The sequence below is a fragment of the Myxine glutinosa genome, chromosome 1, assembly GCF_964187855.1.
Source record: "Myxine glutinosa chromosome 1, kmMyxGlut1.1, whole genome shotgun sequence".
Taxonomy (NCBI): domain Eukaryota; kingdom Metazoa; phylum Chordata; class Myxini; order Myxiniformes; family Myxinidae; genus Myxine; species Myxine glutinosa.
Window position 1 is genome coordinate 331,128,443 of NC_136261.1, and position 15,804 is coordinate 331,144,246.

Genomic DNA, 15,804 nt, shown 5'->3' on the forward strand with positions numbered 1-15,804 from the left:
ACTTGCAAAATCCACCCCCACCGCCCCAAAAAAGGTTGCCATTGATCCATCAAATTGTCCATTTCATCAAGATTAAAATTGACGATCTTGATCAAAGCTCGGATTGATAGGATGTGAAGCGATGATTTTTTCAGATGAAAATTGATGATTTTAGAGGTTTGACCTTGAGTTAACATTTGACCTTTTGACCTCAAAACGAGTTGGTTTTCAAATTTAGTGACTCAATGTGCAAATGTTCTTCAATTTCCTCAAAGTCTTTGGGATGAACGATGACGTCTCGAGGTTGTTAAAAATAACAATAATGTCAGGAGTGGGATTTGAACCCACGCCTCCAGAGGAGACTGCGACCTTAATGCAGCGCCTTAGACTGCTTGGCCATCCTGACTACATAGTTTCATTAAGCGTCAGAATTATGGAAAGTATCATTATTCATAGTAGAGTGAAAATTATTTTGAGAAAAACAAGTTGCACACACGCAGCAGACCCAAATGACTAATTATGAAAAGAAGACGTCATGCAGAGCACGACACTTGCAAAATCCACCCCCACCACCCCAAAAAAGGTTGCCATTGATCCATCAAATTGTCCATTTCATCAAGATTAAAATTGACGATCTTGATCAAAGCTCGGATTGATAGGATGTGAAGCGATGATTTTTTCAGATGAAAATTGATGATTTTAGAGGTTTGACCTTGAGTTAACATTTGACCTTTTGACCTCAAAACGAGTTGGTTTTCAAATTTAGTGACTCAATGTGCAAATGTTCTTCAATTTCCTCAAAGTCTTTGGGATGAACGATGACGTCTCGAGGTTGTTAAAAATAATAATCATGTCAGGAGTGGGATTCAAACAAACGTCTCCAGAGGAGACTGCGACCTGAACACAGCACCTTGGACCACTCGGCCATCCTGACTTCTTAGTCTCATGGAATGTCAGAATTATGGAAAGTATAATTATTCATAGTAGAGTGAAAATTATTTTGAGAAAAACAAGTTACACACCCGCAGCAGACCCAAACGACTAATTATAAAAAGCAGACGTCATGCAGAGCACGACACTTGCAAAATACACCCCCACCGCCCCAAAAAAGGTTGCCATTGATCCATCAAATTGTCCATTTCATCAAGATTAAAGTTGACGATCTTGATCAAAGCTCAGGTTAACCGGATGTAAAGTGACGATTTTTCAGATGAAAATTGATGATTTTAGAGGTTTGACCTTGAGTTTACCTATGACCGTTTGACCTCAAAAATAGTTGGTTTTCCAATTTAGTGACTCAATGTGCAAATGTTCTTCAATTTCCTCAAGGACTTTGGGATGAACGATGACGTCTCGAGGTTGTTAAAAATAACAATCATGTCAGGAGTGGGATTCGAACCCACGCCTCCAGAGGAGACTGCGACCTGATCGCAGCGCCTTGGACCGCTCGGCCATCCTGACCTCTTTGTCGCATGAAACGTCAGAATTATGGAAAGTATAATTATTCATTGTAGAGTGAAAATTATTTTGAGAAAAACAAGTTACACACCCGCAGCAGACCCAAACGACTAATTATAAAAAGAAGACGTCATGCAGAGCACGACACTTGCAAAATCCACCCCCACCGCTCCAAAAAAGGTTGCCATTGATCCATCAAATTGTCCATTTCATCAAGATTAAAATTGACGATCTTGATCAAAGCTCGGATTAATAGGATGTGAAGCGATGATTTTTTCAGATGAAAATTGATGATTTTAGAGGTTTGAACTTGAGTTAACCTTTGACCTTTTGACCTCAAAACGAGTTGGTTTTCAAATTTAGTGACTCATTGTGCAAATGTTCTTCAATTTCCTCAAAGTCTTTGGGATGAACGATGACGTCTCGAAGTTGTTAAAAATAATAATCATATCAGGAGTGGGATTTGAACCGAAGCCGCCAGAAGAGACTGCAGCCTGAACGCAGCGCCTTAGACTGCTCAGCCATCCTGACTACAAACTCATTAAGCGTCAGAATTTTGGAAAGTATAATTATTCATAGTAGAGTGAAAATTATTTTGAGAAAGACAAGTTACACACCCGCAGCAGACCCAAACGACTAATTATAAAAAGAAGACGTCATGCAGAGCACGACACTTGCAAAATCCACCCCCACCGCCCCAAAAAAGGTTGCCATTGATCCATCAAATTGTCCATTTCATCAAGATTAAAATTGACGATCTTGATCAAAGGTCGGATGAAAAGGATGTGAATTGCTGATTTTTTCAGATGAAAATTGATGATTTTAGAGGTTTGACCTTGAGTTAACCTTTGACCTTTTGACCTCAAAAATAGTTGGTTTTCAAATTTAGTGACTCAATGTGCAAATGTTCTTCAATTTCCTCAAAGTCTTTGGGATGAACGATGACGTGTCGAGGTTGTTAAAAATAACAATCATGTCAGGAGTGGGATTTGAACCCACGCCTCCAGGAAAGACTGTGATGTTGAACGCAGAGCCTTGGACTGCTCAGCCATCCTGACTTTTTAGTTTCATGAAATGTCAGAATTATGGAAAGTATAATTATTCATAGTAGAGTGAAAATTATTTTGAGAAAAACAAGTTACACACCCGCAGCAGACCCAAACGACTAATTATAAAAAGAAGACGTCATGCAGAGCACGACACTTGCAAAATCCACCCCCACCGCCCCAAAAAAGGTTGCCATTGATCCATCAAATTGTCCATTTCATCAAGATTAAAATTGACGATCTTGATCAAAGGTCGGATGAAAAGGATGTGAACTGCTGATTTTTTCAGATGAAAATTGATGATTTTAGAGGTTTGACCTTGAGTTAACCTTTGACCTTTTGACCTCAAAAATAGTTGGTTTTCAAATTTAGTGACTCAATGTGCAAATGTTCTTCAATTTCCTCAAGGACTTTGGGATGAACGATGACGTCTCGAGGTTGTTAAAAATAGCAATCATGTCAGGAGTGGGATTCGAACCCACGCCTCCAGGGGAGACTGTGACCTTGAACACAGCACCTTGGACCGCTCGGCCATCCTGACTTCTTAGTCTCATGGAATGTCAGAATTATGGAAAGTATAATTATTCATAGTAGAGTGAAAATTATTTTGAGAAAAACAAGTTACACACCCGCAGCAGACCCAAACGACTAATTATAAAAAGCAGACGTCATGGAGAGCACGACACTTGCAAAATACACCCCCACCGCCCCAAAAAAGGTTGCCATTGATCCATCAAATTGTCCATTTCATCAAGATTAATGTTGACGATCTTGATCAAAGCTCAGGTTAACCGGATGTAAAGTGACGATTTTTCAGATGAAAATTGATGATTTTAGAGGTTTGACCTTGAGTTTACCTATGACCGTTTGACCTCAAAAATAGTTGGTTTTCCAATTTAGTGACTCAATGTGCAAATGTTCTTCAATTTCCTCAAGGACTTTGGGATGAACGATGACGTCTCGAGGTTGTTAAAAATAGCAATCATGTCAGGAGTGGGATTCGAACCCACGCCTCCAGAGGAGACTGCGACCTGAACGCAGCGCCTTGGACCACTCGGCCATCCTGACCTCTTTGTCGCATGAAACGTCAGAATTATGGAAAGTATAATTATTCATTGTAGAGTGAAAATTATTTTGAGAAAAACAAGTTACACACCCGCAGCAGACCCAAACGACTAATTATAAAAAGCAGACGTCATGCAGAGCACGACACTTGCAAAATACACCCCCACCGCCCCAAAAAAGGTTGCCATTGATCCATCAAATTGTCCATTTCATCAAGATTAAAGTTGACGATCTTGATCAAAGCTCAGGTTAACCGGATGTAAAGTGACGATTTTTCAGATGAAAATTGATGATTTTAGAGGTTTGACCTTGAGTTTACCTATGACCATTTGACGTCAAAACGAGTTGGTTTTCAAATTTAGTGACTCAATGTGCAAATGTTCTTCAATTTCCTCAAAGTCTTTGGGATGAACGATGACGTGTCGAGGTTGTTAAAAATAACAATCATGTCAGGAGTGGGATTTGAACCCACGCCTCCAGGAGAGACTGTGACCTTGAACGCAGAGCCTTGGACTGCTCAGCCATCCTGACTTTTTAGTTTCATGAAATGTCAGAATTATGGAAAGTATAATTATTCATAGTAGAGTGAAAATTATTTTGAGAAAAACAAGTTACACACCCGCAGCAGACCCAAACGACTAATTATAAAAAGAAGACGTCATGCAGAGCACGACACTTGCAAAATCCACCCCCACCGCCCCAAAAAAGGTTGCCATTGATCCATCAAATTGTCCATTTCATCAAGATTAAAATTGACGATCTTGATCAAAGGTCGGATGAAAAGGATGTGAACTGCTGATTTTTTCAGATGAAAATTGATGATTTTAGAGGTTTGACCTTGAGTTAACCTTTGACCTTTTGACCTCAAAAATAGTTGGTTTTCAAATTTAGTGACTCAATGTGCAAATGTTCTTCAATTTCCTCAAGGACTTTGGGATGAACGATGACGTCTCGAGGTTGTTAAAAATAGCAATCATGTCAGGAGTGGGATTCGAACCCACGCCTCCAGGGGAGACTGTGACCTTGAACGCAGCACCTTGGACCGCTCGGCCATCCTGACTTCTTAGTCTCATGGAATGTCAGAATTATGGAAAGTATAATTATTCATAGTAGAGTGAAAATTATTTTGAGAAAAACAAGTTACACACCCGCAGCAGACCCAAACGACTAATTATAAAAAGCAGACGTCATGGAGAGCACGACACTTGCAAAATACACCCCCACCGCCCCAAAAAAGGTTGCCATTGATCCATCAAATTGTCCATTTCATCAAGATTAATGTTGACGATCTTGATCAAAGCTCAGGTTAACCGGATGTAAAGTGACGATTTTTCAGATGAAAATTGATGATTTTAGAGGTTTGACCTTGAGTTTACCTATGACCGTTTGACCTCAAAAATAGTTGGTTTTCCAATTTAGTGACTCAATGTGCAAATGTTCTTCAATTTCCTCAAGGACTTTGGGATGAACGATGACGTCTCGAGGTTGTTAAAAATAGCAATCATGTCAGGAGTGGGATTCGAACCCACGCCTCCAGAGGAGACTGCGACCTGAACACAGCGCCTTGGACCACTCGGCCATCCTGACCTCTTTGTCGCATGAAACGTCAGAATTATGGAAAGTATAATTATTCATTGTAGAGTGAAAATTATTTTGAGAAAAACAAGTTACACACCCGCAGCAGACCCAAACGACTAATTATAAAAAGCAGACGTCATGCAGAGCACGACACTTGCAAAATACACCCCCACCGCCCCAAAAAAGGTTGCCATTGATCCATCAAATTGTCCATTTCATCAAGATTAAAGTTGACGATCTTGATCAAAGCTCAGGTTAACCGGATGTAAAGTGACGATTTTTCAGATGAAAATTGATGATTTTAGAGGTTTGACCTTGAGTTTACCTATGACCATTTGACCTCAAAAATAGTTGGTTTTCCAATTTAGTGACTCAATGTGCAAATGTTCTTCAATTTCCTCAAGGACTTTGGGATGAACGATGACGTCTTGAGGTTGTTAAAAATAACAATCATATCAGGAGTGGGATTCGAACCCACGCCTCCAGAGGAGAACTGCGACCTGAACGCAGCGCCTTGTACTGCTCAGCCATCCTGACCTCTTTGTTGCATGAAACGTCAGAATTATGGAAAGTATAATTATTCATTGTAGAGTGAAAATTATTTTGAGAAAAACAAGTTACACACCCGCAGCAGACCCAAACGACTAATTATAAAAAGAAGACGTCATGCAGAGCACGACACTTACAAAATCCACCCCCACCGCCCCAAAAAAGGTTGCCATTGATCCATCAAATTGTCCATTTCATCAAGATTAAAATTGACGATCTTGATCAAAGCTCGGATTAATAGGATGTGAAGCGATGATTTTTTCAGATGAAAATTGATGATTTTAGAGGTTTGACCTTGAGTTAACCTTTGACCTTTTGACCTCAAAACGAGTTGGTTTTCAAATTTAGTGACTCAATGTGCAAATGTTCTTCAATTTCCTCAAAGTCTTTGGGATGAACGATGACGTCTCGAGGTTGTTAAAAATAACAATCATGTCAGGAGTGGGATTTGAACCCACGCCTCCAGAGGAGACTGCAACCTTAACGCAGCGCCTTAGACCGCTCGGCCATCCTGACTACAAAGTCTCATTAAGCGTCAGAATTATGGAAAGTATCATTATTCATAGTAGAGTGAAAATTATTTTGAGAAAAACAAGTTGCACACACGCAGCAGACCCAAATGACTAATTATGAAAAGAAGACGTCATGCAGAGCACGACACTTGCAAAATCCACCCCCACCGCCCCAAAAAAGGTTGCCATTGATCCATCAAATTGTCCATTTCATCAAGATTAAAAATGACGATCTTGATCAAAGGTCGGATGAAAAGGCTGTGAATTGCTGATTTTTTCAGATGAAAATTGATGATTTTAGAGGTTTGACCTTGAGTTAACCTTTGACCTTTTGACCTCAAAAATAGTTGGTTTTCAAATTTAGTGACTCAATGTGCAAATGTTCTTCAATTTCCTCAAAGTCTTTGGGATGAACGATGACGTGTCGAGGTTGTTAAAAATAACAATCATTTCAGGAGTGGGATTTGAACCCACGCCTCCAGGGGAGACTGTGACCTTGAACGCAGAGCCTTGGACTGCTCAGCCATCCTGACTTTTTAGTTTCATGAAATGTCAGAATTATGGAAAGTATAATTATTCATAGTAGAGTGAAAATTATTTTGAGAAAAACAAGTTACACACCCGCAGCAGACCCAAACGACTAATTATAAAAAGAAGACGTCATGCAGAGCACGACACTTGCAAAATCCACCCCCACCGCCCCAAAAAAGGTTGCCATTGATCCATCAAATTGTCCATTTCATCAAGATTAAAATTGACGATCTTGATCAAAGGTCGGATGAAAAGGATGTGAACTGCTGATTTTTTCAGATGAAAATTGATGATTTTAGAGGTTTGACCTTGAGTTAACCTTTGACCTTTTGACCTCAAAAATAGTTGGTTTTCAAATTTAGTGACTCAATGTGCAAATGTTCTTCAATTTCCTCAAAGTCTTTGGGATGAACGATGACGTGTCGAGGTTGTTAAAAATAACAATCATGTCAGGAGTGGGATTTGAACCCACGCCTCCAGGGGAGACTGTGACCTTGAACGCAGCACCTTGAACTGCTCGGCCATCCTGACTTCTTAGTCTCATGGAATGTCAGAATTATGGAAAGTATAATTATTCATAGTAGAGTGAAAATTATTTTGAGAAAAACAAGTTACACACCCGCAGCAGACCCAAACGACTATTTATAAAAAGCAGACGTCATGCAGAGCACGACACTTGCAAAATCCACCCCCACCGCCCCAAAAAAGGTTGCCATTGATCCATCAAATTGTCCATTTCATCAAGATTAAAATTGACGATCTTGATCAAAGCTCGGATTAATAGGATGTGAAGCGATGATTTTTTCAGATGAAAATTGATGATTTTAGAGGTTTGACCTTGAGTTAACCTTTGACCTTTTGACCTCAAAACGAGTTGGTTTTCAAATTTAGTGACTCATTGCGCAAATGTTCTTCAATTTCCTCAAAGTCTTTGGGATGAACGATGACGTCTCGAGGTTGTTAAAAATAATAATCATGTCAGGAGTGGGATTCAAACAAATGTCTCCAGAGGAGACTGCGACCTGAACGCAGCACCTTGGACCACTCGGCCATCCTGAGTTCTTAGTCTCATGGAATGTCAGAATTATGGAAAGTATAATTATTCATAGTAGAGTGAAAATTATTTTGAGAAAAACAAGTTACACACCCGCAGCAGACCCAAACGACTAATTATAAAAAGCAGACGTCATGCAGAGCACGACACTTGCAAAATACACCCCCACCGCCCCAAAAAAGGTTGCCATTGATCCATCAAATTGTCCATTTCATCAAGATTAAAGTTGACGATCTTGATCAAAGCTCAGGTTAACCGGATGTAAAGTGACGAATTTTCAGATGAAAATTGATGATTTTAGAGGTTTGGCCTTGAGTTTACCTATGACCATTTGACCTCAAAAATAGTTGGTTTTCCAATTTAGTGACTCAATGTGCAAATGTTCTTCAATTTCCTCAAGGACTTTGGGATGAACGATGACGTCTTGAGGTTGTTAAAAACAACAATCATGTCAGGAGTGGGATTCGAACCCACGCCTCCAGAGGAGACTGCGACCTGAACGCAGCGCCTTGGACCCCTCGGCCATCCTGACTTCTTTGTTGCATGAAACGTCAGAATTATGGAAAGTATAATTATTCATTGTAGAGTGAAAATTATTTTGAGAAAAACAAGTTACACACCCGCAGCAGACCCAAACGACTAATTATAAAAAGAAGACGTCATGCAGAGCACGACACTTGCAAAATCCACCCCCACCGCCCCAAAAAAGGTTGCCATTGATCCATCAAATTGTCCATTTCATCAAGATTAAAATTGACGATCTTGATCAAAGGTCGGATGAAAAGGATGTGAATTGCTGATTTTTTCAGATGAAAATTGATGATTTTAGAGGTTTGACCTTGAGTTAACCTTTGACCTTTTGACCTCAAAAATAGTTGGTTTTCAAATTTAGTGACTCAATGTGCAAATGTTCTTCAATTTCCTCAAAGTGTTTGGGATGAACGATGACGTCTCGAGGTTGTTAAAAATAATAATCATGTCAGGAGTGGGATTTGAACCCACGCCTCCAGAGGAGACTGCGACCTTAACGCAGCGCCTTAGACCGCTCGGCCATCCTGACTACATAGTCTCATTAAGCGTCAGAATTATGGAAAGTATCATTATTCATAGTAGAGTGAAAATTATTTTGAGAAAAACAAGTTACACACCCGCAGCAGACCCAAACGACTAATTATAAAAAGCAGACGTCATGCAGAGCACGACACTTGCAAAATACACCCCCACCGCCCCAAAAAAGGTTGCCATTGATCCATCAAATTGTCCATTTCATCAAGATTAAAGTTGACGATCTTGATCAAAGCTCAGGTTAACCGGATGTAAAGTGACGATTTTTCAGATGAAAATTGATGATTTTAGAGGTTTGACCTTGAGTTTACCTATGACCATTTGACCTCAAAAATAGTTGGTTTTCCAATTTAGTGACTCAATGTGCAAATGTTCTTCAATTTCCTCAAGGACTTTGGGATGAACGATGACGTCTTGAGGTTGTTAAAAATAACAATCATGTCAGGAGTGGGATTCGAACCCACGCCTCCAGAGGAGACTGCGACCTGAACGCAGCGCCTTGGACCGCCTCAGCCATCCTGACCTCTTTGTTGCATGAAACGTCAGAATTATGGAAAGTATAATTATTCATTGTAGAGTGAAAATTATTTTGAGAAAAACAAGTTACACACCCGCAGCAGACCCAAACGACTAATTATAAAAAGAAGACGTCATGCAGAGCACGACACTTGCAAAATCCACCCCCACCGCCCCAAAAAAGGTTGCCATTGATCCATCAAATTGTCCATTTCATCAAGATTAAAATTGACGATCTTGATCAAAGCTCGGATTAATAGGATGTGAAGCGATGATTTTTTCAGATGAAAATTGATGATTTTAGAGGTTTGACCTTGAGTTAACCTTTGACCTTTTGACCTCAAAACGAGTTGGTTTTCAAATTTAGTGACTCAATGTGCAAATGTTCTTCAATTTCCTCAAAGTCTTTGGGATGAACGATGACGTCTCGAGGTTGTTAAAAATAACAATCATGTCAGGAGTGGGATTTGAACCCACGCCTCCAGAGGAGATCTGCGATCTGCGACCCTGCGACCTTAACGCAGCGCCTTAGACCGCTCGGCCATCCTGACTACAAAGTCTCATTAAGCGTCAGAATTATGGAAAGTATCATTATTCATAGTAGAGTGAAAATTATTTTGAGAAAAACAAGTTGCACACACGCAGCAGACCCAAATGACTAATTATGAAAAGAAGACGTCATGCAGAGCACGACACTTGCAAAATCCACCCCCACCGCCCCAAAAAAGGTTGCCATTGATCCATCAAATTGTCCATTTCATCAAGATTAAAATTGACGATCTTGATCAAAGGTCGGATGAAAAGGATGTGAATTGCTGATTTTTTCAGATGAAAATTGATGATTTTAGAGGTTTGACCTTGAGTTAACCTTTGACCTTTTGACCTCAAAAATAGTTGGTTTTCAAATTTAGTGACTCAATGTGCAAATGTTCTTCAATTTCCTCAAAGTCTTTGGGATGAACGATGACGTGTCGAGGTTGTTAAAAATAACAATCATGTCAGGAGTGGGATTTGAACCCACGCCTCCAGGGGAGACTGTGACCTTGAACGCAGAGCCTTGGACTGCTCAGCCATCCTGACTTTTTAGTTTCATGAAATGTCAGAATTATGGAAAGTATAATTATTCATAGTAGAGTGAAAATTATTTTGAGAAAAACAAGTTACACACCCGCAGCAGACCCAAACGACTAATTATAAAAAGAAGACGTCATGCAGAGCACGACACTTGCAAAATCCACCCCCACCGCCCCAAAAAAGGTTGCCATTGATCCATCAAATTGTCCATTTCATCAAGATTAAAATTGACGATCTTGATCAAAGGTCGGATGAAAAGGATGTGAACTGCTGATTTTTTCAGATGAAAATTGATGATTTTAGAGGTTTGACCTTGAGTTAACCTTTGACCTTTTGACCTCAAAAATAGTTGGTTTTCAAATTTAGTGACTCAATGTGCAAATGTTCTTCAATTTCCTCAAAGTCTTTGGGATGAACGATGACGTGTCGAGGTTGTTAAAAATAACAATCATGTCAGGAGTGGGATTCAAACAAACGTCTCCAGAGGAGACTGCGACCTGAACGCAGCACCTTGGACCACTCGGCCATCCTGACTTCTTAGTCTCATGGAATGTCAGAATTATGGAAAGTATAATTACTCATAGTAGAGTGAAAATTATTTTGAGAAAAACAAGTTACACACCCGCAGCAGACCCAAACGACTAATTATAAAAAGCAGACGTCATGCAGAGCACGACACTTGCAAAATCCACCCCCACCGCCCCAAAAAAGGTTGCCATTGATCCATCAAATTGTCCATTTCATCAAGATTAAAGTTGACGATCTTGATCAAAGCTCAGGTTAACCGGATGTAAAGTGACGATTTTTCAGATGAAAATTGATGATTTTAGAGGTTTGACCTTGAGTTTACCTATGACCGTTTGACCTCAAAAATAGTTGGTTTTCCAATTTAGTGACTCAATGTGCAAATGTTCTTCAATTTCCTCAAGGACTTTGGGATGAACGATGACGTCTTGAGGTTGTTAAAAATAACAATCATGTCAGGAGTGGGATTCGAACCCACGCCTCCAGAGGAGACTGCGACCTGAACGCAGCGCCTTGGACCGCTCGGCCATCCTGACTTCTTTGTTGCATGAAACGTCAGAATTATGGAAAGTATAATTATTCATTGCAGAGTGAAAATTATTTTGAGAAAAACAAGTTACACACCCGCAGCAGACCCAAACGACTAATTATAAAAAGAAGACGTCATGCAGAGCACGACACTTGCAAAATCCACCCCCACCACCCCCAAAAAAGGTTGCCATTGATCCATCAAATTGTCCATTTCATCAAGATTAAAATTGACGATCTTTATCAAAGCTCGGGTTAACAGGATGTGAAGTGATGATTTTTCAGATGAAAATTGATGATTTTAGAGGTTTGACCTTGAGTTAACCTTTGACCTTTTGACCTCAAAAATAGTTGGTTTTCAAATTTAGTGACTCAATGTGCAAATGTTCTTCAATTTCCTCAAAGTGTTTGGGATGAACGATGACGTCTCGAGGTTGTTAAAAATAATAATCATGTCAGGAGTGGGATTTGAACCCACGCCTCCAGAGGAGATCTGCGACCCTGCGACCTTAACGCAGCGCCTTAGACCGCTCGGCCATCCTGACTACAAAGTCTCATTAAGCGTCAGAATTATGGAAAGTATCATTATTCATAGTAGAGTGAAAATTATTTTGAGAAAAACAAGTTGCACACACGCAGCAGACCCAAATGACTAATTATGAAAAGAAGACGTCATGCAGAGCACGACACTTGCAAAATCCACCCCCACCGCCCCAAAAAAGGTTGCCATTGATCCATCAAATTGTCCATTTCATCAAGATTAAAATTGACGATCTTGATCAAAGGTCGGATGAAAAGGATGTGAATTGCTGATTTTTTCAGATGAAAATTGATGATTTTAGAGGTTTGACCTTGAGTTAACCTTTGACCTTTTGACCTCAAAAATAGTTGGTTTTCAAATTTAGTGACTCAATGTGCAAATGTTCTTCAATTTCCTCAAAGTCTTTGGGATGAACGATGACGTGTCGAGGTTGTTAAAAATAACAATCATGTCAGGAGTGGGATTTGAACCCACGCCTCCAGGGGAGACTGTGACCTTGAACGCAGAGCCTTGGACTGCTCAGCCATCCTGACTTTTTAGTTTCATGAAATGTCAGAATTATGGAAAGTATAATTATTCATAGTAGAGTGAAAATTATTTTGAGAAAAACAAGTTACACACCCGCAGCAGACCCAAACGACTAATTATAAAAAGAAGACGTCATGCAGAGCACGACACTTGCAAAATCCACCCCCACCGCCCCAAAAAAGGTTGCCATTGATCCATCAAATTGTCCATTTCATCAAGATTAAAATTGACGATCTTGATCAAAGGTCGGATGAAAAGGATGTGAACTGCTGATTTTTTCAGATGAAAATTGATGATTTTAGAGGTTTGACCTTGAGTTAACCTTTGACCTTTTGACCTCAAAAATAGTTGGTTTTCAAATTTAGTGACTCAATGTGCAAATGTTCTTCAATTTCCTCAAGGACTTTGGGATGAACGATGACGTCTCGAGGTTGTTAAAAATAGCAATCATGTCAGGAGTGGGATTCGAACCCACGCCTCCAGGGGAGACTGTGACCTTGAACGCAGCACCTTGGACCGTTCGGCCATCCTGACTTCTTAGTCTCATGGAATGTCAGAATTATGGAAAGTATAATTATTCATAGTAGAGTGAAAATTATTTTGAGAAAAACAAGTTACACACCCGCAGCAGACCCAAACGACTAATTATAAAAAGCAGACGTCATGGAGAGCACGACACTTGCAAAATACACCCCCACCGCCCCAAAAAAGGTTGCCATTGATCCATCAAATTGTCCATTTCATCAAGATTAAAGTTGACGATCTTGATCAAAGCTCAGGTTAACCGGAAGTAAAGTGACGATTTTTCAGATGAAAATTGATGATTTTAGAGGTTTGACCTTGAGTTTACCTATGACCGTTTGACCTCAAAAATAGTTGGTTTTCCAATTTAGTGACTCAATGTGCAAATGTTCTTCAATTTCCTCAAGGACTTTGGGATGAACGATGACGTCTCGAGGTTGTTAAAAATAGCAATCATGTCAGGAGTGGGATTCGAACCCACGCCTCCAGAGGAGACTGCGACCTGAACGCAGTGCCTTGGACCACTCGGCCATCCTGACCTCTTTGTCGCATGAAACGTCAGAATTATGGAAAGTATAATTATTCATTGTAGAGTGAAAATTATTTTGAGAAAAACAAGTTACACACCCGCAGCAGACCCAAACGACTAATTATAAAAAGCAGACGTCATGCAGAGCACGACACTTGCAAAATACACCCCCACCGCCCCAAAAAAGGTTGCCATTGATCCATCAAATTGTCCATTTCATCAAGATTAAAGTTGACGATCTTGATCAAAGCTCAGGTTAACCGGATGTAAAGTGACGATTTTTCAGATGAAAATTGATGATTTTAGAGGTTTGACCTTGAGTTTACCTATGACCATTTGACCTCAAAAATAGTTGGTTTTCCAATTTAGTGACTCAATGTGCAAATGTTCTTCAATTTCCTCAAGGACTTTGGGATGAACGATGACGTCTTGAGGTTGTTAAAAATAACAATCATGTCAGGAGTGGGATTCGAACCCACGCCTCCAGAGGAGAACTGCGACCTGAACGCAGCGCCTTGTACCGCTCAGCCATCCTGACCTCTTTGTTGCATGAAACGTCAGAATTATGGAAAGTATAATTATTCATTGTAGAGTGAAAATTATTTTGAGAAAAACAAGTTACACACCCGCAGCAGACCCAAACGACTAATTATAAAAAGAAGACGTCATGCAGAGCACGACACTTGCAAAATCCACCCCCACCGCCCCAAAAAAGGTTGCCATTGATCCATCAAATTGTCCATTTCATCAAGATTAAAATTGACGATCTTGATCAAAGCTCGGATTAATAGGATGTGAAGCGATGATTTTTTCAGATGAAAATTGATGATTTTAGAGGTTTGACCTTGAGTTAACCTTTGACCTTTTGACCTCAAAACGAGTTGGTTTTCAAATTTAGTGACTCAATGTGCAAATGTTCTTCAATTTCCTCAAAGTCTTTGGGATGAACGATGACGTCTCGAGGTTGTTAAAAATAACAATCATGTCAGGAGTGGGATTTGAACCCACGCCTCCAGAGGAGACTGCGACCTTAACGCAGCGCCTTAGACCGCTCGGCCATCCTGACTACAAAGTCTCATTAAGCGTCAGAATTATGGAAAGTATCATTATTCATAGTAGAGTGAAAATTATTTTGAGAAAAACAAGTTGCACACACGCAGCAGACCCAAATGACTAATTATGAAAAGAAGACGTCATGCAGAGCACGACACTTGCAAAATCCACCCCCACCGCCCCAAAAAAGGTTGCCATTGATCCATCAAATTGTCCATTTCATCAAGATTAAAATTGACGATCTTGATCAAAGGTCGGATGAAAAGGATGTGAATTGCTGATTTTTTCAGATGAAAATTGATGATTTTAGAGGTTTGACCTTGAGTTAACCTTTGACCTTTTGACCTCAAAAATAGTTGGTTTTCAAATTTAGTGACTCAATGTGCAAATGTTCTTCAATTTCCTCAAGGACTTTGGGATGAAAGATGACGTCTTGAGGTTGTTAAAAATAGCAATCATGTCAGGAGTGGGATTCGAACCCACGCCTCCAGAGGAGACTGTGACCTGAACGCAGCGCCTTGGACTGCTCGGCCATCCTGACCTCTTTGTTGCATGAAACGTCAGAATTATGGAAAGTATAATTATTCATTGTCGAGTGAAAATTATTTTGAGAAAAACAAGTTACACACCCGCAGCAGACCCAAACGACTAATTATAAAAAGAAGACGTCATGCAGAGCACGACACTTGCAAAATCCACCCCCACCGCCCCAAAAAAGGTTGCCATTGATCCATCAAATTGTCCATTTCATCAAGATTAAAATTGACGATCTTGATCAAAGCTCGGATTAATAGGATGTGAAGCGATGATTTTTTCAGATGAAAATTGATGATTTTAGAGGTTTGACCTTGAGTTAACCTTTGACCTTTTGACCTCAAAACGAGTTGGTTTTCAAATTTAGTGACTCAATGTGCAAATGTTCTTCAATTTCCTCAAAGTCTTTGGGATGAACGATGACGTCTCGAGGTTGTTAAAAATAACAATCATGTCAGGAGTGGGATTTGAACCCACGCCTCCAGAGGAGACTGCGACCTTAACGCAGCGCCTTAGACCGCTCGGCCATCCTGACTACATAGTCTCATCAAGCGTCAGAATTATGAAAAGTATCATTATTCATAGTAGAGTGAAAATTATTTTGAGAAAAACAAGTT

The 15,804-nt window shown here is 40.0% G+C and overlaps 20 non-coding genes across 20 annotated transcripts; all 20 read right to left on the reverse strand.

Moving 5' to 3' along the window:
• Nucleotides 1-302: 302 nt before the first annotated feature.
• TRNAL-AAG (transfer RNA leucine (anticodon AAG)) lies at nucleotides 303-385 on the reverse strand. The gene has a single exon. It is a non-coding gene; the product is annotated as a tRNA-Leu (tRNA).
• A 972-nt stretch (nucleotides 386-1,357) lies between these two features.
• On the reverse strand, nucleotides 1,358-1,440 carry TRNAL-CAG (transfer RNA leucine (anticodon CAG)). The gene has a single exon. It is a non-coding gene; the product is annotated as a tRNA-Leu (tRNA).
• Nucleotides 1,441-2,940: 1,500 nt separating this feature from the next.
• On the reverse strand, nucleotides 2,941-3,024 carry TRNAL-CAA (transfer RNA leucine (anticodon CAA)). Its single transcript has one exon. It is a non-coding gene; the product is annotated as a tRNA-Leu (tRNA).
• Nucleotides 3,025-3,468: 444 nt separating this feature from the next.
• On the reverse strand, nucleotides 3,469-3,551 carry TRNAL-CAG (transfer RNA leucine (anticodon CAG)). The gene has a single exon. It is a non-coding gene; the product is annotated as a tRNA-Leu (tRNA).
• A 973-nt stretch (nucleotides 3,552-4,524) lies between these two features.
• Nucleotides 4,525-4,608, reverse strand: TRNAL-CAA (transfer RNA leucine (anticodon CAA)). Its single transcript has one exon. It is a non-coding gene; the product is annotated as a tRNA-Leu (tRNA).
• A 444-nt stretch (nucleotides 4,609-5,052) lies between these two features.
• TRNAL-CAG (transfer RNA leucine (anticodon CAG)) lies at nucleotides 5,053-5,135 on the reverse strand. The gene has a single exon. It is a non-coding gene; the product is annotated as a tRNA-Leu (tRNA).
• Nucleotides 5,136-5,579: 444 nt separating this feature from the next.
• TRNAL-CAG (transfer RNA leucine (anticodon CAG)) lies at nucleotides 5,580-5,663 on the reverse strand. Its single transcript has one exon. It is a non-coding gene; the product is annotated as a tRNA-Leu (tRNA).
• Nucleotides 5,664-6,108: 445 nt separating this feature from the next.
• On the reverse strand, nucleotides 6,109-6,191 carry TRNAL-AAG (transfer RNA leucine (anticodon AAG)). The gene has a single exon. It is a non-coding gene; the product is annotated as a tRNA-Leu (tRNA).
• A 2,030-nt stretch (nucleotides 6,192-8,221) lies between these two features.
• TRNAL-CAG (transfer RNA leucine (anticodon CAG)) lies at nucleotides 8,222-8,304 on the reverse strand. The gene has a single exon. It is a non-coding gene; the product is annotated as a tRNA-Leu (tRNA).
• A 445-nt stretch (nucleotides 8,305-8,749) lies between these two features.
• Nucleotides 8,750-8,832, reverse strand: TRNAL-AAG (transfer RNA leucine (anticodon AAG)). Its single transcript has one exon. It is a non-coding gene; the product is annotated as a tRNA-Leu (tRNA).
• Nucleotides 8,833-9,276: 444 nt separating this feature from the next.
• TRNAL-CAG (transfer RNA leucine (anticodon CAG)) lies at nucleotides 9,277-9,360 on the reverse strand. The gene has a single exon. It is a non-coding gene; the product is annotated as a tRNA-Leu (tRNA).
• A 445-nt stretch (nucleotides 9,361-9,805) lies between these two features.
• Nucleotides 9,806-9,904, reverse strand: TRNAL-AAG (transfer RNA leucine (anticodon AAG)). The gene is given in 2 exon segments: nucleotides 9,806-9,851; nucleotides 9,867-9,904. It is a non-coding gene; the product is annotated as a tRNA-Leu (tRNA).
• A 1,501-nt stretch (nucleotides 9,905-11,405) lies between these two features.
• On the reverse strand, nucleotides 11,406-11,488 carry TRNAL-CAG (transfer RNA leucine (anticodon CAG)). Its single transcript has one exon. It is a non-coding gene; the product is annotated as a tRNA-Leu (tRNA).
• A 445-nt stretch (nucleotides 11,489-11,933) lies between these two features.
• Nucleotides 11,934-12,025, reverse strand: TRNAL-AAG (transfer RNA leucine (anticodon AAG)). The gene is given in 2 exon segments: nucleotides 11,934-11,979; nucleotides 11,988-12,025. It is a non-coding gene; the product is annotated as a tRNA-Leu (tRNA).
• A 974-nt stretch (nucleotides 12,026-12,999) lies between these two features.
• On the reverse strand, nucleotides 13,000-13,083 carry TRNAL-CAA (transfer RNA leucine (anticodon CAA)). The gene has a single exon. It is a non-coding gene; the product is annotated as a tRNA-Leu (tRNA).
• Nucleotides 13,084-13,527: 444 nt separating this feature from the next.
• On the reverse strand, nucleotides 13,528-13,610 carry TRNAL-CAG (transfer RNA leucine (anticodon CAG)). Its single transcript has one exon. It is a non-coding gene; the product is annotated as a tRNA-Leu (tRNA).
• Nucleotides 13,611-14,054: 444 nt separating this feature from the next.
• Nucleotides 14,055-14,138, reverse strand: TRNAL-CAG (transfer RNA leucine (anticodon CAG)). Its single transcript has one exon. It is a non-coding gene; the product is annotated as a tRNA-Leu (tRNA).
• Nucleotides 14,139-14,583: 445 nt separating this feature from the next.
• Nucleotides 14,584-14,666, reverse strand: TRNAL-AAG (transfer RNA leucine (anticodon AAG)). Its single transcript has one exon. It is a non-coding gene; the product is annotated as a tRNA-Leu (tRNA).
• A 445-nt stretch (nucleotides 14,667-15,111) lies between these two features.
• TRNAL-CAG (transfer RNA leucine (anticodon CAG)) lies at nucleotides 15,112-15,194 on the reverse strand. The gene has a single exon. It is a non-coding gene; the product is annotated as a tRNA-Leu (tRNA).
• A 445-nt stretch (nucleotides 15,195-15,639) lies between these two features.
• Nucleotides 15,640-15,722, reverse strand: TRNAL-AAG (transfer RNA leucine (anticodon AAG)). The gene has a single exon. It is a non-coding gene; the product is annotated as a tRNA-Leu (tRNA).
• Between the last annotated feature and the right edge of the window lie 82 nt (nucleotides 15,723-15,804).